Below are 25566 nucleotides of genomic sequence, written 5' to 3'. Positions count from 1 at the left end.
CATATAATGGAGACAGTGTATGCAAAGCAATTTCATGCATTTTCATTGTGGCTATCCTGTAAACCTGAATGGAAAGGGGGTACTCCAGGCCCAACATGGGAAACACTGCTGTAGGCTACATGTCATCTAGCTCCATATACACAGAAGGCTGGAGTTGACAAGTAATAGCTATACAAGTTAACTGCATATTGTACGGAGTAGGAATCCTTTGGGTTTTGCAGCATTCGGTGTTTATTGCAGGATTGAGGTGAAGATGAAAGATTAAAAATCCTCTCCAATCTACAAAAAAGATTGCAATGAAATCTACTCCAGTTAAACAGTTTAATTGTAATTAGGGTTTCTGTTCTTAGGTGTTTTACTCGTTCCAAAAGTACAAAGACTAGGGGACACTCAAGGAAGTTACATGGAAATACTTTTAAAGCAAATAGGAGGAAATATTTTTTCACTCAATGAATAGTTAAGCTCTGGAACTCTTTGCCGGAGGATATGGTAACAGTGATTAGCGTATCTGGGTTTAAAAATGCCTGGAGGAAAAGCCCGTGGTCTGCTATTGAGACAGACACTGGAAGCAACTGCTTGCCCTGGGATTTGTAGTATGGAGTGTTGCCACTATTTGGGTTTCTGCCAGGTACTTGTGACCAGTCTTGGCTACTGTTTGGAAAACAGGATAGTGGGCTAGATGGATCATTGGTCTGACCCAGTATGGCTACTCTTATGTTCTTATGTAAATTGTAAATTGAAGCATTTATTTTCCAGCTAATTAGGGGTTTTTGAGGGTACAAAAAAAATCAGTGTTTATCAGCATTTTCGTGTCACATGTATTATTGCTGGGATCATTTTCTGGACTCACATATCTATATTTGTGTTACTAAGGAATTGTCAGCACAGAAAAGGCACAAAAAGTGTTTTCACCACCTTCCCAGTTTTTCTTATTCCCACCTTCCCTTTTTGCCTCCCCTCCCTTTCCCCTTCTCTCTGTCTGTCTCCCCTCTTCTCTCCCTTACCCCTCCGTCATCCCCCCCCCCCCCCCATTCTAGCCTTTGGGATGTGTGCATTAGCCTTTCCTGTTATTTTTGTAGTTCTTTTCCAACTTTGGAATTTATGTGGGAATCTATACACCACCTAGATCTGCCAGTTAGCCCAGCCCACTGGAAATGGTGCTTAGCAAGTTTTTATAAACTATAAACTATTTCAAGACCCATTTTGCACAGGGGAATAAGAGATCTAGGTAGGAAGTGTTCCCATTTCCTGAGCAGTCTATAGAGCACTTTACCAAGCATGGAGCCTTTTGTAAAATACATATGAAGATGCCAGCAAATACACATGTATGTGCTGAAACACCAAGCAGGAGCAATGATTTTATGATACATGTAGACAAAACGGGCATCAACACGAATGAGAGCTGGCCCTTATATATATACTGGGTCCGTTTCAAAACGTTATGAGAGTAATTTTATAACCAGATACCTAGTTTAAGGTGGCAAAAATGTACCTGTTTTAAGCTTAGACCTCTACTTTTCTTTACAATATACTAACATAAATGGCTAAAACTTCACCTTCATATAAGGCACAACTATATACTAGCCCTATAGCTGATGTACATAACCACTGTTACATTTTGCAAGAATGCATGTGAATTCTAGTATTTTATAATCCACGTGTGTACTTGCTCTCACTGCCAGCACTTTGCCCACATTCCTCTTCAACCAGAGCTGTTCACTCATTCTGTTTGTTTTATATTGCTCTGTTTGTAACTCTGATAAATTAATATGCATGGCTTTTATTCATGTTTTTATTTGAGTTAGTTTTGAAATTGTATTTTTATGATTATTTATTTACTTTTACTGATGGACTGTTACTTTGGTATTAATTGTTTTATGTCTGGTCAACAGTTGCCCCTGATGCAGCCTTATAGGCAAAACATGGCCACATCGGGAGGTGTGATTTTATTTGTGCATTAAAGCTTTTATACTTCTTCTATTGCTGCCTTGCGTTCGCTTGGTGGTCTGCTGCCATTGTTGCTGGTCATGCTATGCAAGTGACACGTGTAACGTTATGCTGGTCTGTATTTTGTATGAGGTCATTCATCTACATACATTGCTACTTTCACGTGAATATGACTAACCAGCTCATTTTCGGCCATCTTCCGACATAAATCGGGAGATGGCCGGTGATCTCGCAAAAGCGGCGAAATCGGTATAATCGAAAGCTGCTTTTTGACAGCATTGCTGCTTTCCCATCGCCTCGTTGGCTAAAGTTCAAAGGGGCATGTCACCGGTGAAGCAAAGGTGGGACATGGGCGGGCATGGGTGTGGCTACCAGATGGCCGGCTTTTGCGGATAATGGAAAAAGAAAGTGGTGTTAAGCAGTATTTCGCCGGTTCACTTGGTCCTTTTATTTTCACGACCAAGCCTCAAAAAGGTGCCCCAACTGACCAGATGACCAGTGGAGGGAATGGGGGATGACCTCCCCGTAGTTCCCCAGTGGTCACCAACCCCCTCCCACACAAAAAAAATAAAATAAAGCACTCTTTTGCCAGCCTCTATGCCAGCCTCAAATGTCATACCCAGCTCCCTGACAGCAGAATGCAAGTCCCTGGAGCAGTTTTTAATGGGGGCAGTGCACTTCAGGCAGGCAGACCCAGGTCCATCCCCCCCCTACCTTTTACACTTGTGGTGCTAAGTGTTGAGCCTTCCAAACCCCTCCCCAACACCCACTGTACCCACATGTAAGTGCCCCCCTTCACCCATAAGGGCTATAGTAATGGAGTAGAGGTGTGGGGAGTGGGTTTGGGGGGGATTTGGGGGGCTCAGCACCCAAGGTAAGGGAGCTATGCAACTGGGAGCTTTTTTTGTATTTTTTAAACATTTTTAGAAGTGCCCCCTAGGGTGCCCTGGCATGTGAGGGTGACCAGTGCATTACAAATGCTGGCTCGTCCCATGACCAAATGCCTTGGATTTCGCCGGGTTTGAGATCGCCGGCATTTTTTTACATTATCGCTGAAAAACAAAACCGGCCATCGCAAACCCAGCGAACTCTGGCATTTGGTCGGGCTAAACCGTATTATAGAAAAAAAAGATGGCCGGCCATCTTTTTCGATAATACGGTTCCGGCCAGCTGTCGCACCGTTGCCAAAATAGATCGCCGGCGATCTATTTCGACGGCGACGTTCGATTATGCCCCTCCACGATACCAACATTTACGCATACTATTCACAGTTATATTTATAAGTAATGCCAGTCAGCAAAGGAAGCTGCAAAAGTTTGATTTTTTTTTTACTTTAAAGGTAAAAATAATAAATGGGAGATTAAAGACATTAACCCCCTCAGTTCCTCATTTTGAACCTTGACTGAAATGAGCTTTCTTTTTAAATAAAAGTTCTGCCTGCTTTGGAGCAGGTTCAAAATCCAACAAGAAAATTAATTGAAATATACACATATTTGCATTGTAAAATGTGAAAAACATATATTTTTAGCCTGCCCACCATGTGCCCCCCTTTGAATCTTTGCTTTTCTAGCTGGTGGCTTTCACAAATAATTATTTACATGCATAGTCGATCTACATGTATAAATGCTTCTATTTACGTGCTTCTAAAATGACCATCTATATCATGGGACATATTTTTGACAGTACAGGTTGCGCAAGTGGCTGGGTGGTGTGCTTATTGTCTCCTGTATGTGATGTGTTTGCTAAGTGAACAGTTCAGGCTTGTCCAACCTACGGCCTATGGGCCAGAACTGAACTTGCCAAGTGCCTTTTCGTGGCCTGCAGAAGCTCAGCAATTTTATGGGGGGAAAATAGATTCTTACTGCGGGATCCCTGCTTCTTCACCATGGCCTATCTATTTGCGAGTTTGAGCCATGTAGTGCAAAAGTGGCCTAATGGTTAGTGTAGCGGGTTGTGGCCCTGGGAACCTGAGTTTGATTCCTGCTTCTGCTTAGTGGTCAGCAGTGGGTTGAGGTCCTGGGGAACCAGGTTCAATTCCCTCTGCAACTCTGTGTGACCCTGGGCAAGTCACTTAACCCTCCGCTGCCCCAGGTACAACAGTAGTACAATATACTACTTAGGTTGTGAGCCCACTAGGGACAGACCCAGTACCTGTAAAATGAAACTGTAAACCGCTTAGGTCTAAGTTGTATATAAATACTTAAATGACTGAAGTTAGTCTCACAGTTCAAAAGACAGAGAGAGAGAGACTGGGTGAAGGCTGGGCTGGGGGGTACATGAGAGAGAAAGAGGGAGTGTGAGTGTGCTTGCATGTGCACGTATCTTGGCCCTCTGAATGTTATACCAAATCAGAGCAGAGCATGTCCAATAGACACTCTAACACTGGAAATGGTGCTTAAAAAGATGCTTTATTCACAGGACCTGACATAGTCTGTGTTTCAGCGTAATCAAACCTGAGATAGTCAATAGATAAGACTGTCCAAAGAACTCTGTTTGGAAAAAAAGTCCACTCAACGTTACCCGAAGGCGTCAGCTCAATATCAGAAGGGCGGGTATTTGATTACACTGAAACACGGCCAGTATCAGGTCCTTCTGTACAAGCAGTGAATAAAGCATCTTTTAAGCACCATTTCCTGTATTGGAGTGTCTATTGGCCATCCTCTACTCTGATTTGGTTGGACTTTCTAAGTGGAGGTTTTTCCTGTTTGCTGTTCCTGATTCCTCTGAATGTTATGAAATATTAAATGTGGCCCCTGATTTAAAAAAAAAGTTTGAACAAGCCTGGAATAGATACTCTATATTGAAACAAGGCAAATATGTCTGTGCCAGTATAGCACATATTGAACCAGTGAACTTCCTAATGACAATTCCATGCTGAAGATTTGAGCCAGGGAAATTTGCAAAAGAATGTCTGCAGGCATTTCCTGCTGTAGGAGAAGGGATAGATTTGGGGTGGGCCAATTCGGCTATGTGAGGGAATTTCATTTTTGACATCCTGCACATTAACCATTTACTTTGCACCAGTTATATGGCTCAAAATGTACCCGTGGCACTAGCTGCTATGGCATTTTCAGAGGAAAACTCAAGGGAGGTGCCTCTGAATTGGCTTACAGACCAATGGTATGAGGAGTCTAAAATGACTGTCTTAATCAACCTTTTGAACAGTCCTATATACAAAGAAGGTAAAATTAAGACCTACCAAATGAAACTGGTCTCTCATGATTCCAGGTATTTCCCTCACCTTGAGATCAGTGGTAGGAAATTTGGGAGAATGATTTGAGCTGAACTCCATTTTCACAGTCCTGTTTGTAAAACAGTACAGACTTCGTCTGGATATCTCATGAAATTATGTACCGGTGGAGGTATTATTTGGATCAAGCAGATTTAGTTTCAGTGGCCTCTGTTTGGATTCTTTCTTGCTGGGATTACTCTGATACTCTTTTGCAGGGTATTACTTAAACTGCTAGTTGTTGATTTCAACTGGTAGAAAACAGCAGCTGGATTACTGGGGGGTATTGGAAGCCATGGCCCTATCATTCGACTGCTGTAAGAGTTATATGGTCTGTCAGTCTACTTGCAGAACAAATCTAAAATATTTTAAAAATCTTTACAACAAGATCTAGGCAAGCAGTTTTGTTGATCAGGAATATTCTTCTTAATTATTACTACATCCTGTTACGTCTGCTGTATTTACAGAATGAAAATTTGTTGGTAATTCCAAAATGACAGGAAGAAGACAGTCATCAGCCTTTTGTGAGAAGGAATCTTGAAGGGAAAAGGATGTCTCCTCTTTTCATAACCTGTCATTCTTGGCAAAGATTTTGGAAAAAAATGTCCCAATACAGCAAGAGGACCACCCAAAGAATATTGAGGTCAACTAGCCATCGCAGTCAGGAATTAACCATGACTATAGAAGAGGTGGTATTGATATCTGCAGACAAGGGATATGATTCCCTATAGTTGCAATTAGATTTAAAAGCAGCCTTTGATACCTTGGTTGTCAGCAATTGGAAGAATTGGGGGATCAATGGGATGCCCCTTCAGTGGTTTATCGATTGCCTTTCTGGATGGCAACAATGTATGGTTCAGTGTTTTGTGGGATTCCACAAGGGTCTCTCTTAGCCTCTTCAACAAAAAAATGAAAATACTTCACCTCTAAATTTCACAGTTTGAAGAGGCATTAGATACAAATTATTTTCATTTTTTGTTGAAAATAAGTTGATGTGAATGGTCTCTGACCAAAGCTCAGCTGGAGAACAATTGCGTAAGAGAATAGGTACCTGCTCTGTGGGTGCTTGAGCACCCCCAATATTGAGCAAATTCCTTGATTGTGTCTAAGGAGAGATGATTTCCATTGGGTTTAGCACCCTCTAGTCATTTTGGAAAGTTGGCTCCTGTGCATAAGAGTAAATATTCAAAGGAGTTGATGTTGACAGAAGAGGCCCTGTCTGTTTAAACCCCAATCAGCAGACCAGGAGGGGATATTCAGAGATTGAGCGGTGCCACTGGAAATCTCTTTTGACCACTGCGGCACGGTCTGGTTAGTACCGGGTGATCCGGGAGTGGACTCTAGGTGGAGCCAGGAAATATCCAACTGACCATATTCAGGGCTGGTGTCCACATATCTAACCGAACAGAGAGAAAAGCACAAAAACCAGTCCTGTCTGCATGGTTAGGTACGTGGGTGAATATTGGCCAGAACACACATAACTTCCAGGTCCATGGCTGATCCTGGATATTGAATGCCAGTGCTCAGACATGGCCCAGCATTGAATATGTGGCTGGTAACAGTGGGCATTTTAAAAATGTTCACTGCTGCCAGCTGAATGACGACTGGTAAATGTTTAGAAATGATTGTGGATTGGTTACAAAAGAGGCTTTTAAAACTGAATCCAGAAAAGACAGGCGGCATATGGATCTCTAGACAGGAAGTGCAGCTCAATTTAGCTCCTGTTGCAGCAGGATGTCCAATGGCCATATGTCATCAGTTAACAAGTTTACTGGAAAAGATCAATGTGACCCTGCTATGATTCCACAAATTTCATCTGTGATTACATTTTTTTTTTTTTTGCCTGCTGAGAGTTTTGTACAAATTGTGCCCCTTTTTGGAGCAGAACAACTCGGCCAAACTCATGTTTTATCTGGTCATCTGCAGAAAAGATGATTGTAATTTGTTATTTCAAGGGCTTCCACCTGTCAGTCTAAGGGTATTGCGGGTACTTATAAACGTGACTGTCAAGCTGCTTGCAGGGGGAATAGATTTGATCATGTCATGCCACTATTGCAATGCACATACCAGCTCTCGCTCGAGGCTCAGTTGAAATTCAAGGTGCAATGCTTGGTTTATAAGTACTAAGATAGGGGTAGTCCAAGCTATTTTACTAAAGCCTTGTGCCTTACGAACCTGCACAATTCTTGCAGTCCTCCCAAAAGGGCTTTTACAGCTCCCATCACTGGTTAGATTAATGTCTACTAAGAAACCGGGTTTTAGCTATGTCGGCCTTAGGCTGTACAAGGATCTTCCTTTCCATATCAGAGAAGAAACACAGTTATCTTGGCTTCAGGAAGCAGCTTAAGGCATGGCGTTCAGAGAGGGAACCACATAACACTGATCCTTTTGAAAACTATGCAAGAATGTGTAATTGGTGTACAGTTAGATTCTATGAGTCTTTCCATTCTGGTTTTGTTGCAGGGAATGATCTCTTAAATTTGCATATATGTTTTGTTTTCATTCTTTTGACTCCATAAACCACATTGATGCAGCTTATGCTGTTAAATGTGCTATAGAAACTATAATAAATCAAAGGAATCAGAGCAAATCATGTGAGACTGAAATGTAATTGTGATCAGATGTTCTCACTAATTGCACCTTATTTGGTGGAATGAGTTACATCAAGATTTACAATTTCAAAAGGATCTAATAATGTTCCAGGAAAAAAAACCTTGCTATTTGCTCTAGGATATATATTCTAAGGGGAGAGGCTCCTGCCCACTTAAACCTCGATCAGCAGGCCGGAATGAGATATTCAGCTGCACTTCACTGTCCAGTGCCACTGAATATCTCCTCTGACCACTGTGATACTGTCCATTAGTGCCACAGGTTTCTGTGGGTGGAGTCTAGGAAGACCTGGAAGAGTTGCCACTACCCGCATGCCTAACAAGGCAGATAGGACAGGCACCTTGCACCAGCGTAAATTCTGGGTCCATTGAGAGTGCCTGGACATGGCTGCGGATTGAATAACCAGGTCTAATTCGGCCCACATCTGTCGTCAGCTTTAAAACTGCTGCCTATCGTCTGCTCAGTTCTGATCTTAATACTTTGTCTCCGTCACTGACCTAAAAGACACCCACTATCTAGAACTAATGCTGGTATGACTGCTACTTACCTTCTTTGTCTGCCAGCTCCTGTCTCAACTAGTGCAGCAGGCTAGGCTGGGTCCTCCGGATGGGCTGGAACTTGGTTTTGATGGCCTCAAGATCCCTAATAATCTTGAAACGTCTAGAGAAATAAACATGTATAGAGGATGTCTGCCTCACCATTGCTGCTCCCTGCTATCTTCAGACAAGATTTAGGTATACATCTGCTAAAGCAAAGTTAAAGGACAAGGGTTATGTAATTGTACAGTGGGTGCAGTGGGATGTTGATGGCCAGGGTTCCATTTCCGCTCCTACCAGTGATACCCTGGGAAAAATCTTTTATGAGGTAAAAGGTGTCCTGCACTCCTGGATCTTGACGTACCATCAGCTATTTGCATGTGGTATATATTGTCCCTGTATTTAACTTTATATAATGCTGAACATAGTGTCCATGAATTTGTTATGCCACATTGATGATTATATTAAGTCCAAGTTTCAAGTTTGAACTGATGGTAATAATTGTGGTGGTGAGTCTGTATAACTGAGACAGACACCTGTATATTATATTTCCCACATTTGATGGTCCATCTTGTGTTTAGGAGATTTATGTATTTTTTGCCTATCATCTGGGAAATTATATATGAGCTGTACAGTGATGATTATGGCATGTGTTAATTTCCCTTTTTGGGGGGGAGTGGGGGGGCGGGTTTGCCTGGGAAGGTTCAGCCTGCCTGTCTTGCCTCCTTAGGTGGTTCACGCCAGATGACAGAATCAGAGTGGCTGTTGTATCCTAGAGCATATGGTTATTATGTGCAGTGTGTCTGACTTGAAGTGTTCAATACTCAAATACACCATTGCATGGTATTTTAGTGGGCAATCTCATACAGGATTGGCAGTGTATTTCTGGCTAAGTGCTTAGGTGCTACCCCCATAGGTGCCATAAGTTTATAGTGGGTCTTGGTGTAGGCGTATGGAGGAGGGGCATATGATTTATACTTATCATGTCAGGGTCATCCAGATTGATTCCCAGTTCTGTGCTGCAGCCTCAGTCCACCTGGGTGGAACAGTATGCCCTCATTAGAGAGTAGCAGGCATACCAGGAAGTCACTCTCTGCCTCAGAGAGGTTTCTCTGCCTCCTGGCTACCACTAGAGGTCACTGTGTAGCAAGGGACTGGAAACACATTATTGTGGCTCTGCAGAGCAAACTGTGGGGTTCTTTTACTAAGCCGCGTAAGCATCTATACGAGTTACCGCTCGACTACTGCGTGGTTCTTGTGGTAATTTCATTTTTGGCACACGTAACAGATGCACGCCAAGTGGCATTTGATGTACATAGGTCATTACCACCCAGATTCTTTACCGCTAGGTAAATGGCTGGCGGTAAGATCTCAGACCCAAAATGGATGCACAGCAATTTTGATTTTGCCTCAACTCCATTTTGGGCAAAAAAAGGCTTTTTTCACAGGTGCACTGAAAAATGGATTGGCACACGCCCAAATCCCACACCTACACTACCGCAAGCCATTTTTCAGCTCACCTTAGTAAAAGGACCCCTGTGTTGGGCGCATGGGGAGTGCAGGAAGACACGTGCAAGTGGCGGGTACAGCACTACTTACATGTGTAACCAGCACAGAGACCTGGCATGAAATACTGCCATTTACACATGAATGTGACCATATGGCACAGGCTAGTTTCCATGAGGCTGCCACTGTGCCAGAATCCACATGTAACTTGATCTTCAAATGCTCAGCATGCATTGATTTTCCTTTTGGGCACAGGGGATATGGCAGCAATTTCAAGTCATTTACATGTGGATCTTACCTCTACATTCACTGCTGGTTTTGTAAAATACTGCCCCCAGCCTCCATGTGCAGAACTAGACATTTCATTCCTCACAAATACATTCTGTCTCAAATGGGGCTCCATAGACACATCACATGTTCTACAACAATCATTTTCAAACTGCTTTATTACAACAATAAAAACTCATTCCTGCATAGTTTTGTAGCATTGTAACTATCTTTCCGTGATGTGTTATAGAGAAAGATGTAGTAAACATTGTTTTTAGAGATTTGTTTATTCCCTTTGCAAAAAAAAAAAAGCAGTGGAATTATTTACATTACTCAATCTGTGATATCATAATGGCTTTATTTTAAAGAGTGTTTTTGCCAATTCTGTGCCAATGGCAAAAACTCTCTATTATGCAAATTACAAAAAAAATACAACCTCAACATTAGGAGAAATACTGCTATCTCAAAGTTTTGTTGCCATTGAAAAATGGCCAGATTTCTGAGGACATTGTCAAAATTATGCATAACAATAGCTTTTACCTGTGGGCAAACTTTTGAGCAGTTTTCCATTTTCAAATTGTGCTGCTTCTGTTTCCTCAATTTTGCCCTTTTTATTCAGATTATCACACACTTGCCAAATTCAAAATCCATCAGGATGCCTCTTCATTATAAATTGTTACTGTGTTTAGCGGTGATTCAATTTCAACTTTCAACTTCCTGTAAAATTTCAGATCATACTTATACAGGAGGTGGAAGATTTTTCCACTTGGTTTCGATACTTTGTAGCCCGGGTTTGTTTTGCTCAGGATGGAAGTTAAAGGGAGTAATAATGTTGAATAGCAAGGGTGATACTGAATCCCCTTGGATTACTCCCCCTCTGATGTTCACATTTTCCAATTCTTGTCCATTTACTAACAAACTTGTTCTCCATTGTTTCATGACATTTTTAAACACATTCCGGACATTTTCATTAATTCCGAACATTCTCAACACTCAAGTATCTGGCTATGAGGTAGTGTGTCAAAGGTCTTCTTGTAATCTATTTTCCCCCCTGCTTGAATTTTTCAATATCATTTTGCTGATTAGAAGGTATTTTTTTATTCCATGTGAGTTTTAGCAGTAGCCCCTTTTGTTCAGGAGGGAACAAAGAATTTTCAGACATGAGATTTAATATTGCATTAGCTAACATTCCAGTCGGTAATTTGAACATCATTGGCAAGTATGCGATTGGTCTGTAATTCTTGCTATAGGACCCTTGTCTTTGTCTCGTACGATCTGAAATGATCCACCAGTTGTCTTCCATTCTTCTGATTTTCCAGTGTGCAGTATTTTGTTAAACTGCATATTTTTTCATGGAGACTGAGCAAATGTTTAAGCCAGAATTCATGCTGTGAGGATAAATCAGCTGTGAAATTCCCTTTACTGTTCATGTATGATATAGACGTGTAAATAATGGAATGTGTCTAGGGAAAAAAACTCATCTATCATAAAAGGTTGCAGAGTTCAGAATTCTCTCTTATTATACTCTAATAAGCCACATGGACAACAATAAGCAAACAAAAATGATTTATTTACAAAGAAAGTGTAAACAAAATATAAGAAAAGAACATAAGTATTGCGATACTGGGACAGACCAAAGGTCCATCAAGCCCAGTATCCTGCTTCAACAGTGGCCAATCCAGGTCACAAATACTTGGCAAGATCTCAGAACAACTTCCTTTTAAAAAAAAAATTGTCCAATATTAGTTAGAAATAATAGATCTGATTACATTCTTTCTCTTTTAAAAACCAGAAGTTATTTAACAATACATATACTTAAGTCTCGAATTCAAATTCCACTGATTAAAGTAATCCCAGTTTTCACAGGCTTCACTCCTTTTAAAGTAATAATTGAGGAAATATTTCTGAGGAAAACTTTAGGAGTCATACCCGGAACTCTGGGAAAAACAATAATCTCGATATTAATCATCTATAATAATATTCATTTTATTATTAAAAGTTTCTGGTCTATTATCATTTTCAAAATCATAACCACTTCTTGCTCGTGTAGAATCATTTGTTATATCAATTTTTCACTCTCAAAGGGTTCAGTTAAATTGTCCATGTAACTCTCTAATAAAATTATATCTGAAACAAAATTATTTACTGCCACCGTTAGGTCCCGAAGCGCCTTCCAGATGTTATTCAATGTAACCTCCACGGGAGCCAAAAACTCCAAGTTGATTTCTCTTAGGTGTTTAGGAGTGGTTCCGCCGATTCGGGTTCTACTATAAACATCCTCCATTTCAGCATATGCCTCTAACTCACTCCTCCACTCCTTTGGACATGGTGGTTGAATAATTCGGGAGCGATGGAGTTGTTTTTTCCAGGTCCAAGAGCATTGACGCTCCTTCGCCGGCACTAATCAAAGGACTCGCCAACCCTTTCATCCTTGGGCAGTTCGTCACGCAGCGGTCCCGCACTTGCTGCTCAGGGGACAAAATGCTGGCCATCGGCAGCTGACCGCCAGTTGACCCCTTCCTCTCAGTTAAGGTAACTGCAATTGCAGAGAGGAAATTTACATAAAGAAGACGAAACTTCAGAGGGCAGCTGGGCCGTTGGGCATACGAACTTCAGGTTGCCCTCTTACCACTCTCCCAGTTTGGGACACTCTTTGTCTGGTTTCTCCTCAGAGGCCTGTCTGATATGGGTAACCCTTCAGCATAGCCCTCTGAGTCATTGAAACACAGAAGCCCCTCCACCACTGCAAGGTGGTGTCCCTTCGGAGGGGGACAACTTCCATATACATGGAATAAAAGTTCAGGATAGTTTTGAAAGCCCCTGAAACAAATAAGTAGGATGATAAAATTATGTAACTTCCTGCTTCCCCAGGGCTGAATGAGACAGAGGAAACACTTCCGGACTGGTGCTGACAGCAACGTGTGAAACGCTACCACTGTCGGAGATCATTGGAAGGGACAAGGAAGCCTGTTCAGAGGGGTGTTGAGAGTTGAGGGTTGCAAGACCCAGTGGCGGAGGGGAGGGAGAGAGAGATGTATGCCTGACATGTCGGGGTTGGAGATGCTAGCTGGAGGAGCAGGATGTTGGCTGCTGCAGAGGAGCAAGTGAGGTAGGCTTTGGGTGCCCTTGAGGCTAGACACCCTGAGCCGGTGCCTCACCTGGTCCATGCTTTCAGCTGGCCCTGGGAAGTGGGGACAAAAACAGTGACGGAATTCAAAAAAATGCATAGGGTAAACACAGAGGATCCCTATCTAGCAGAAGGATGACATCCATTCAAAACAAACGATGTAGAGGGGTGTAATCTGAATGGAGTGATAAGCACAATCCAAAACAAAGGCATACTGGAGGTAACCTGCATGTTCTGCACAGACTGGCAGGTACAACTCTAGTGATCTTGTTTGGCAAACTAGATGGACCATGTTCGTCTTTATCTGCCATCTGTTACTGTGTTACTATGAGTTATCAATTCACGGCACAACTCCTCTGCTTTTATCTGTTACATGTAAGTGATGCTATTTTGCTATACTTAGAAAAAAATGTTACCAGAAATTAGGGATCTAAATTTACATCCATCCCACAATGTTAATCAAAGTTTGCAGGGAGAACATCATTAAAGCGAGAGAAAAGAAAAATGAGTACAGAACGAAAGAAATGGAAACACATTTGGCTAACAGGCAAAAAATGGTCATACACGGATAATAATTTGAGAATAACGAATTGGCAATGGCTGCAACTGGCTACCTTCGAGAAGAAGATGGAAGAAGTAATTTTTGCAGCTCAGGAATAAGCTTTACAAACTAAGGAGCCCTTTTACTAAACCACGTTAACCACTAACAAGCACTTAAAACAGGAAAAAAAAGGCATGCTGCAAGATGCCTATCATCGTAACATACATAGTAGATGACGGCAGAAAAAGACCTGCACGGTCCATCCAGTCTGCCCAACAAGATAACTCATATGTGCTACTTTTTGTGTATACCTTACCTTGATTTGTATCTGTCTTTTTCAGGGGACAGACCATATAAGTCTGCCCAGCACTAACCCCGCCTCCCAACCACCAGCCCCGCCTCTGCCATCCAATCTCTGCTAAGCTCCTGAGGATCCCTTCCTTCCGAACAGGATTCCTTTGTTTATCCCACGCATGTTTGAATTCCGTTACCGTTTTCATCTCCACCACCTCCCGCATTCCAAGCATCCACCACTCTCTCCGTGAAAAAATACTTCCTGACATTTTTCTTGAGTCTGCCCCCCTTCAATCCCATTTCATGTCCTCTAGTTCTACTGCCTTCCCATCTCTGGAAAAGGTTCGTTTGCGGATTAATACCTTTCAAATATTTGAACGTCTGTATCATATTACCCCTGTTTCTCCTTTCCTCCAGTGTATACATGTTCAGGTCCACAAGTCTCTCCTCATACGTCTTGTAATGCAAATCCCATACCATTCTCGTAGCTTTTCTTTACACCGCTTCAATTCTTTTTACATCCTTAGCAAGATACGGCCTCCAAAATTGAACACAATACTCTAGGTGGGGCTTCACCAATGACTTATACAGGGGCATTAAAACCTCTTTTCTTCTGCTGGTCACACCTCTCTTTATACAGCCTAGCAACCTTCTAGTTACGGCCACTGCCTTGTCACACTGTTTCGTCACCTTCAGATCCTCAGATACTATCACCCCAAGATCCCTCTCCCCGTCTGTACCTATCAGACTCTCACCGCCTAACACATACGTCTCCCGTGGATTTCTACTCCCTAAGTGCATCACTTTGCATTTCTTCGCATTGAATTTTAATTGCCAAACCTTAGACCATTCTGCTAGCTTCCTGAGATCCGTGTGTCAATCACGTTATTTATTTCTTTTGTTATTTTTTCAGGAGGGGGTGTGTCTTGGGCAGGGAACGGGCATGGAAGCATTATGCAACTAGCACATTTGCATTAGCATATGCTAGTTAGATAACATGGGATCACTTAACACCTCTTATAAGAGGTGGTAAGTGCTCCCACATTAATATTTTTGTAGATCTCGTGCGCTAATGGAAAAATTAACACAGGCAGGGCTGGTCCTAAGGTCTCTGGTGCCCCCCTGCAGACTATCAGTTGGTGCCCCCCCCCAACATCCCCCTTTTTCTTCCTGCCACCCTGCGTGGTTTAAGTCTTTTTTAATTTACCTCCGTCCCAGCTGCTGCGTCATTTCAAAGCCCTGCCCATCTCTAGCCTTCCCTCCATTCATGAGTTCGTTCCCTCAGAGTCCCGCCTTCTGGCATCATTTCCTCTTTCCTCGAGTGCGGGACTCTGAGGGAACGAACTCACGAAGGGAGGGAAGGCTAGAGACGGGCAGGGCTTTGAAATGATGCAGCCGCTGGGACGGAGGTAAATAAAAGATTTAAACCCCCAAGGGCGGTGCGGTATGGCGGCACAGCGCCGCAGCGGTGCCCTTGAAGACAGGCACCCCCCTGTGGTGCTTACCCCACTTACCGGGTTTGACCAGCCCTGAACACAGGACCATCAAAACTGAAAAAAGCGAAAAGCCCTATTTTGGGGCCACATTAGAAATAGGCTTAGTGTGTGAGAAAGTCCCACATTAAAACACTTTTTAGTAAAAGCGCCCCTATCTGCATGAAAGTGAATATTCAACATATTTCAACTAATATCAATGTAGACTATGTAATGGCAAAGATGAAATCATTGGCCACTTGCTTAGTGGATGTAGAACCATTGCCCAAACTGACTACCAATAACATCATGACAGGGTAGCCACAATGATTCTCCGAAGCTTGTGCAAGGAGTACAACATTAGAGTCAACAAATCCTGGTATAACCACTATGTTGCAAAAGGGAAAAGTCAAGATTTTATCGGATTTAAATGGACCAACATTTGGAACATAACACATCTGATTTCATAGTAATTGAAAATAATACTGTGATTTTCATTGAAGTTGCGGTACCAGGAGACACAAGAATTAAAGACAAAGAATTGGAAAAATTAGGTATTGAGACCTGACAGGTAAAGACTGCTGTAAAAGACTAACACACGCGTCTAGCTTTTCTTACCTGAGCATGCAGTTATGGAATGCATTGCCGATTAACCTAAAAACTATATACGAACTAACTGACTTTCGTAAATCTCTGATGACCTACCTATTCAACAAGGCATACCACAACGATCAACAATTGTAAATGTAACACATCGCCACTTAACCTATATTTGAAACCATTTTCTCCTAATTCTGTTTGTTTAATTTTTACTATGACATCCATGTTCTGCATGTAACACCAATTGCTATCTTCTATGCTGGAATGGCGAATGCCATAATGATACATTGTAAGCCACATTGAGCCTACAAATAGGTGGGAAAATGTGGGATACAAATGCAACAAATAAATAAATAAAATAGCAAGACTCTGGAATAAGTCATGTTGGATTATCCATATTGTTGTAGGAGCCTTAGACAGCATTACTCAAAGGCTGTTCACATTTCTACAAAACCTTGAAATTTCAGATTTCAGAAAGCAGCTTTCAAAAAAACTGTCTTGTTGGGTTCAATTGATCATATCTGGATAATTCCTAAACTTCCTTATCGGGCTTACCAAATGCTAAATCGGGACTACCGCCAGCTCAATGCACCTGCAGCTGTAGTTCTGCCTTGAGCATGCACCATTTCCAGGGGAAAAAGAAAACCCACAGAAATGGATTGCGTGGCAGTAACCCAGAGATAATCAGGCATCACCATGTGCTACCCGTTTGCTTCAAGTTTAATGCGGGAGCCCTTATCACCATCTCAAAGGGTGGCAGTAAGGGCTCTCTGTCGCATGGTCATACGGTATGAGTTCTCTTAACACATGGCCATATTTGTCTGGGAGCTTTTTACCCATTGTGGTAAAAAGGGCCCTGGTATGCGGGAAAAATGGCTCCTGTCATGTTACTATACTATTCAAATGCATAAAACCAAAACGGGGGAACTATGATGCTTTGAAAATACATATATATGAATTACCAAGAACTATGAACAATTATATACTAAATTGTGTATAAATTGCTCAGAATCGAATGCTCTTGTTCATCAATTCAAACTGGCAACTCTTGTCCGCCATCACAGCACCATTAAGATGTGAATGCTAAAACGGGCTGCATCCCAGAAGAATGCCCCAGCTAAATGTTTTTTTTTTAATCATAGGCATCCTCCTGAAGATGCTGTATAACTGAAACACGGTCGCGTGTAGAGGACAGCAAAAGATTTAAAGGCAGCTGGACTTTAAAGGCTGTATTTTGGAGGGCATTAACTTTACATATGGACTAAGAAGCATGTGAATTTTTACACATTTTCACATTATGAAAGGATCGCCAAAGTCACTCTGCAACAAGTTTTTCATCACACTTGAAGAATAATTTTCCTGCCCATATGGAGCCTTTTTTTTTTAAAGACAAGTACTAAAAAAACTTCTCTTGTCATTCCATATTGAACAAGTGATTTTGGCGCCATCAGTTGCATTAGTAATGTCATAAGTGTGGTGATGCATATAAATATCATCTAAGCAGTGTCAGTTTGTGAGTGACAACACTACATCTGAGCACTTTTCACTTATCATTTTATACATTAATAAGTGATCAAGTAACTGTATTTTGTAAGTTGATTTTAATCATATTAGTTGTTTTCCAATAATAATTTTTAAATTTTTATATATTTTTTGTATGTGAAATGCTAACATGGAGGCACAAAAATGAGACCTGCTGATCACGTCCTCAATCAAACGCCCTAGGACTTAGGTATTAAAATGTGCAGTGTTTTTTGGTAGTTGTTGCTGGTGCGGCGCTTGAAAGTCAGCCCCCCCTCCGATGAGCTGCTGTAAATATATTTAGATTATCATATTTTATAGTAAAGAATTTTAAAGATTTGAGTTTACTTAAGGGTTTTCGGGGGGGGGGGGTGGAGTTGTTTATTTTTGGACTTTATTCTGTTAGAGTATAGGGTGCTGGTTACGTTAATTAAAAAAAAATGTTTCAGATGAATATGAACTTCTCATGAAGAAGCTACTGGAGACACACAAATTCATGTTGAGGAAAATGAGATGGATTTGGTGAAATATTTCTCAGTTTAACTGTTGTGATGTTTGATTATTTGGCTTTAATCATTTAACATAATTTTTTGATTTACCATTGATCTACTGCAAGATTTTTCATCAATCAGATAAGTATTGTGCACATATTATATAAAAACTGTAATTAGCAGCACTGTTCCTTTTAAGCTGAGTGGGAGTCCTCCAACTGCATGTCTGCCAGGAGGGGCAGCGGTACTTCAATATTGTGTTTTCAGTTGCTAGGGACAGGCATGTTCCCTGGAGAACTGCAGAGCTTGCCAACCCCCACAGGACTGTAGGTAGAGAGAACAGTGATCAGCAGGTCTAATTTTAGTGACTCCATTTTAGTGTTCACAGCGTAATGGTGCAATGACAGTGAACAAGAGTTGCCAGTTTGAACTGTTGAATAAGAGCACTCAATTCTAGCGCTTTATACACAATGTATAATTGTTCATAGTTTTTGGTAATTCATATTTACATATTTTCAAAGCATCATAGTTTCCTGTTTTGGTGTTATGTATTTGTATAATATTGAGCTCTTTATACATAATATGTGTTGAGAGTCCCCATTGATTGTATTAATAGTTCAACATATATACTACCATATATTTTTGATTATTGAACTTTAATTGCTAAACATTTGAATACTCCTTTTTGTTAGATCACTTCTCATGCTGTCTGCTCCATCAGATTTATGCACTTGGTTGCAGATCATGAAAGTCATCTGCAAAAATACAAACTTTTCCTGCTATCCCCTCCAGAGCATCGCTCAGAAAGATAATAAACAAAAAAACATTAAACTTGGATAAAGAATGTAATAGACAAGATAAATAGTTCATCCTCATATCTTCATTCATAATCCTATTTATTCCTTGAATGAAAAACTCAAATATAATACAGAATGATGGAACCAACATGTATAAACAATTACATAGAAGATTCCCAACAGAAGCACTTCAGAAACAGCCCGGAGGAAACAGAGATCCCAGCAGACTTGGAGGGAAAAAAATGGACTGATGATCTATAATGAAGCTGGAACTGGCCATGCAGCCTAAACTAGCATACAAGGTACCCTCCCAGACTCAAAATCTCATTTACACAAGGCTATGTCAGTCTCTTCCATTTCTTAGTATCTGCAGTGCAAAAGCAATGTAGATTAGCTCCTTAGAAACACAGACATGTAAATGAGGATAACAGGTAAAGACTGCAAAACTCATCTGGTCTTCCAAGATTTCTTTCACTTGCAGCATGTTAGTCCCCAGCCAATCTCTCGCTTAACCCTCCCCTCCTTATGGCTAAGAATCCCTGTAGTTTTTCTATACATTCAGAAAAAAAAATCTTTTACTGTTTTTGCTTCCACTGTTTCCACTGGGGAAACTGTGTCACACATCTCCTCCTCTCTCTGCGAAGAAGTGTTTTGTAATATTACCTCTACTACTACTTATCATTTCTATAGGGCTACTAGACATATGCAGCGATGTACACTTGAACATGAAGAGATAGTCCTTGCTCGAAGGAGCTTACAATCTAATCAGGACAGAAAAACAGGACAAATAAGGGATAAGGACACAGAGTAGCAAGATTCTGGAATCCCAAAGAGTAGTAAGATTCTGTGCAGAATCCCAAAGAGTAGCAAGATTCTGGAATCCTAAAGAGTGGCAAGATTCCGGAATCCCAAAGACTTCTACTACTACTTTATCATGTCTATAGCGATACTAGACGTATGCAGCACTGTTCACTGAACATGTAAGCAACAGCCCCTGCTCGAAATCTAATCAGGACAGACAAGCAGGACAAATAAGGGAATTACTAAGATGGGAATGATAAAACATACTTGGGTACTGAACAAGTGACTCTATTCCATTTGAGCCTTATATCAAGTTGTCTTGCTTGTTCACTGTGCATTACTCATAGATTGGAGGCTTTGTTTATTTCATATTTATGTAGTTCCAGGGCTTTTTTTGAGGGAGTACTTGGGGGTACTGAGTACCTGCACCTTTTCCATTGTCTTCTAAAATTGACCCATGGTCCTCATATTTTAATGAAAGAGCTCAGGCTCTACATACAAATTCTGCCTTGTCATAGATTCTGTAACTGGTTGCATGGGGCCTGGTTATTGTGGTGTGTGTCCCTCAGTGATCACCCCACCCCTGAAGGGTGGCCTGGCATTGAGTACTGACACCTTTTTCGCTAGAAAGAATGCACTGTGTAGTTCATTTTGCTTATTTACACTATTTTATTTATTTATTTGTAATTACATCAGTCCAAAAAAAAAATTCCATAAACTGTGCCCCACAAATTCACTGACCTCAGACGATACAATTTAAACCATAACAAACTCAACCAAGTTAAATTCTTCACAGAAAACATTTTTGGAAACAAAACCAGAAACTTATTCATACAACCCCTAAGCAAGGGACCCTTTTACTAAGCTGCAGTAAAAAGTGGCCTGCACTAGTTATGGCGTGTGCTGGGCCATTTTTACTGTGACAGGAAAAAGGCCTTTTTAAAAAAATTGGGCAGTAAATGGCCATGTGCTAAAATTAGAGTATGACTATTTACTACTACCTGAGCTCTTACCGTCACCTATTTAGAAGGCAGTGAGGGCTCACGGGCTACTCATGGACAGCACATGGCAATGTGGCCACACTGCCAATTACCGCCGGGAATGTACCATGGGAAACTGCACATGCCAACTGCCGTGCTCCTGCACTACCCTGGCGGTAGGGCTGATTTGGTGCATGCTGCCCACATGGCTTAGTAAAATGGCCCCCAAGTATTTGATTAGAAAGTTATGCTTTTAGAGGACAAGTCTAGAAAGGGCATCAAATGTTAGGCACCAAGATGCACATGAGAATCATGAATTCTATAACGGCATCTAGGCACCCAGATAGAACACTAGGATAGATGGCATTTACATACCAATATTTACATGTGCCTACTTACGTCTTTTCAATTTCAGTTGTAAATGTGCACACTGTAGTGCAGATCTTTCATGTATTGTAGACTGCCTACATAACCCCAAATGAGGTAGAAGAGTAAATTGCTTATCCTATATAATAAAACGCATCCCCAACATTCTGAAGCTGACTGCATGGCTGAGGCATTCCTGCTCTCTGTATCCATCTCCTGAATTGACATCACGTACTTCCGAGTTCGTCACAAGCAGAAGTGACCAACCACACGAGGTTTCTCGGCTTCAGAATGTTGGAGGTGCATTCTATTAAATAGGATTGGTCAGTTCCTTGAAGCACAGCCAGAGCTCAGCGTCCTGCACAGTAACGCTCAGACACCAGAGAGAGAGGGGGGGGGGGCTGACACCAGAGAGAGGGAGGGAGGGGGGCCTGACACCAGAGAGGGGGGGAGGTATCTCTGTCACACACACTCTCTCACACACACACTCTCTCTCACAGTCAATGTCTTTCTCTCACTGTCTCTCACACATTCTGTCTCACACTGTGTCACACAGTCACTCACACACTCTCTTGGTCTCATACACTCAGTCTCACAGAGAGTCTGTGTCTCACACACTCTCTCTCACACTCTCTCTCTCACACTGTGTCTCACATACGCACTTGCACACACTCTCATTCTCACAGACACACTCACACCCAGACTCACTCTCTCTCTCTCTCACACACACACACACACACACACACACACACTCACACATTCACTCTCTCTCTCACACACAGTCACTCTCACATACACTCTCTCAAACATACACACTCCGAGGAAAAACTTGCTAGTGCCTGTTTCATTTGTGTCAGAAACGGGCCTTTTTTACTAGTCCTATATAATAAAAACCACCTCCAACATTCTGAAGCTGACTCCATGGCACTGTGGCAGTGTAGGGTTCGTAAGTCTGTCATTCAGCGTTTCATTGGCTCTCACTGTCCCCGCCCTCACGTCAAGGAAACGGAACGCTGCATAGTTGCCAAGCAAACAAATGTGACATCACAGGAACGAAGAACCAATCAGACAGAACGGAACTTGGAGGAGGGAAGTGGAGTGGATTGAATCTCTAACAAACAATCATATACAGGGAGGTACGAACATCAGTGGAGGCAAGTGCACAGAACGGAAGGGAAGACAAACATTTAATCACTTTGTCACTCATACACATCACACACACACACAGACATCACACACACACACACACACACACACACACTCAATCACTCTGTGTATCTCTCTCTTACACTGTCTGTAAAACACACTGTCAGTCTCTCACATGGGCAACTGTATGTTGCATTCTCACGAGTAAGGAGCTCTTCTGATGTGATTGTTAAACTGATTGAAGGGCCTGAACAAGGAAAACGTTTACCACATTGTAACACAGTTTACACAAAAACTATTGTATATAAAGAAATCTTACACATGTAAACAACAATTATATTCAGAATACAACCGTGGAAACATTAATGGCAGGAACTCATTACATTGCTAGCGCCCGTTTCATTGCGTTAAGAAATGGGCCTTTTTTAATAGTAAACAATAAACTTGCAATATTCTATAAATTACACATGTATATGTGGGACCCCCAATGTTCTGCTAAAGCCCCATCCATGTGTACACCCTTTTGTAAGCTTGGAGGGGCAGCCTAATGGTTAGTGCAGTGGGCTGAAAGCAGGAAGAACCAGGTTTGATTCCCACAGCAACTCCTTGTGACCCTGGACAAGTCACTTAAGCCTTCATTGCCCCAAATATAAAACTTAGATTGTGAGCCCACTGGGCACAGAGAAAGTACCTATATGTAAACCCCTTTGTACCACAGAAAGGCAGTATGTTAAATGCATGATCCATTTAGGCACTAAACAAGTTGGAAACCCATGTTTTAAAGCCACTGACCACCATAAACTGAATATAACCCAGATGGTTAATGCTGGGGCCATCTCTAGATACAAGCATTGGAATTTTGGATCAGCCGCCAACCCAGAAGTTATGCAGGTGCTGGCCAATGTTTAGTAGCAGCAGCCACATAGTTAACCAGGCAAAGATAGGACACCAGCACTGGCACTGAATAGAGCTGATGTCTGCATAATTGTCAGCTCCTCCCTGACTGCATCCATGCATTGCCTCAGCACTAACCGGATAATGTGTGGAGGTCAGAAGGAATATTCAGCGACACTACATGATTAAGGGGGAATTTATCAATATGGGCTACCACTGACAGGTTGTTTTTTTTTTCACCACAGCTTGTGCTATTTTAGCATAGGTCCCCTTTTATGTCATTAGTCCCAATTACTAATAACTAGAGTTAGCAATAAAATAACATGTCATAATGGTAGCCCACATTGATAACTTAATTAAAGAAATAAGAAATGTCTCTAGAAATCAAAATCACTGTTGTATGTAGTAAAAGTGAGCCAAGACAATCAAGCCATTGTGACATCACTGATGAGGTTACCTCTTATTGGTGGAATGAGGCATTATGACATGACATCACAATATCAGCTCTGGTTTTTTTTTTTGTTACATTTGTACCCCGCGCTTTCCCACTCATGGCAGGCTCAATGCGGCTTACATGGGGCAATGGAGGGTTAAGTGACTTGCCCAGAGTCACAAGGAGCTGTCTGGTTGCCAAAGACTGAAACTCTTCACACTAAGGGAGTAAGTTATCAATGTGGGCTACTGTTTAGATGTGTTATTTTACCACATCTCATGCTATTTTAGCACAGGTCTCATTTTAAGCAAAGAGACCTAGTTACTAATAACTGAGGTTAGCAGTAAAATAACACATCTTAACAGTAGCCCACATTGATAACTTCCCCCCTAAATGTTCCTGAATACTAGGGGATAGCCAGCTGAGCAAGGTTTAAGCAGACAGAAGCCTCTCTTGCGTGCTTAAACCCCATTGAATATCCTCCCTTTAGGTTTTTGAGTCTCATTTAATAGAACTTTTGGTGTAGACTCGTTATCATTTTGGTAGACCTTCTCTGGATTTCCTGTATTGACTTTATGGCCTTAGGAAGGTGTGTCCACTAGTGGTGGATACAGTTCTCCAGACGAAGGATTACCAGTGATTTGTACAGAGGCATTACCTCCTGCTATGTATTCCTTATGCATTCTGCTATTCTTCCAGCTTGGTTCTGGCACCTGCCTCATTGTACTTTATTGATTCCGAGGTCCTTGAACGCGATCACCATTATTTGCTGCTTAATGAGAAATATGATAACATTAAATAAGATGAGAATATTAAGACTATTAGGTAAGCACAGAAGATCTCTAGTTGGAAAGATGTGAGGAGAAAGGTACAAAGTAACTAAGGTGTACAGAACTGCACCAGGCATGAAACTTTGCAGACTAAATGAGTATTACTGTCCTTTCTAGGGTTCAATGATATACCATGACATTTAAAAAATCTGAAACTCCATGAAATCTGAAGATTCATGTCAAATAACGTGTCTTAACCTTTACTTTGGCTAAAACTATTCAGAAGAGAATGTGGACAAGTTGGTGTTATCCCATCCCCCATTCTCCACCCTCTTTTGTATGACGTGTGCACTCTCATTAGAGTATAATTCATGTGTGTCACACTGCGCTGTTCTTGGATGGCAATCCAAGTTTCACATATCAAGCTCTGTCAGATAGTACAGCTCTTCCAATGCTACCATCTGCCTCTTGTGAGCGCTTGTCAGGTAGTGTGGGCAGTTTTGGAGGAGCTTCTGGGTCTGCCTCATGGTTCAGCTGCTGATGAGGTGTCTGAGATGTCTCCAGCTCTTACATTGCATTTTCCAGTGATTTATTGTTTACTTGTGATGCACTTTGCTCAGCCTCTGATTTATTTTGTGCCAGGTCCTTATGAGATTATCACATACAGTATGCAAATTTATGGCTAAAGATGGGATATTTTCAGATTTATATGTCTTGATTTTCTTTAAAAGCTGCACAAACCTCATAGCAAAACCTATTTTCGTTTATTCAGTTTGTAGTTCAAAGAAACTAAATCATTAAGATCCCTTCTTTGTACTTGTCTGTATTTATTTCTGAAGCAGTTAGTGTTTAATGCTGTAGAAGGTTCCAGCATTATGAATGTGAATAAATCAGGGATACCACTGTGCCGATTTTCAGAGTTCCATGTGACCAACACACTGTAAGCAGGAGCCCAGCAAGCTGGCCTAGTGGTTCAGCGACACCTAGTGGCCAGATTTAGGACACATGATTGATGGTTGCTGAAAGGAGCTTGGATGCATGGCCCCCACTGCTGAGGTAGATGAGTCAGGGATTTTTATTTTCACAGCAACAGATATAGACTAGTCACTACAGTGATAATCTTCTGCCAGGCTCACTGGGGACCTGAAATACATTTTTATTACATATCATTAGATAAGGTCATAATAAATTCTGCACACCTGTTACTCAGAAAAAGTATCAATTAAACCATTGAGGAG

The sequence above is a fragment of the Microcaecilia unicolor genome, chromosome 4 (genome assembly GCF_901765095.1).
Source record: "Microcaecilia unicolor chromosome 4, aMicUni1.1, whole genome shotgun sequence".
NCBI lineage: Eukaryota > Metazoa > Chordata > Amphibia > Gymnophiona > Siphonopidae > Microcaecilia > Microcaecilia unicolor.
This window is presented reverse-complemented; position numbering follows the sequence as displayed.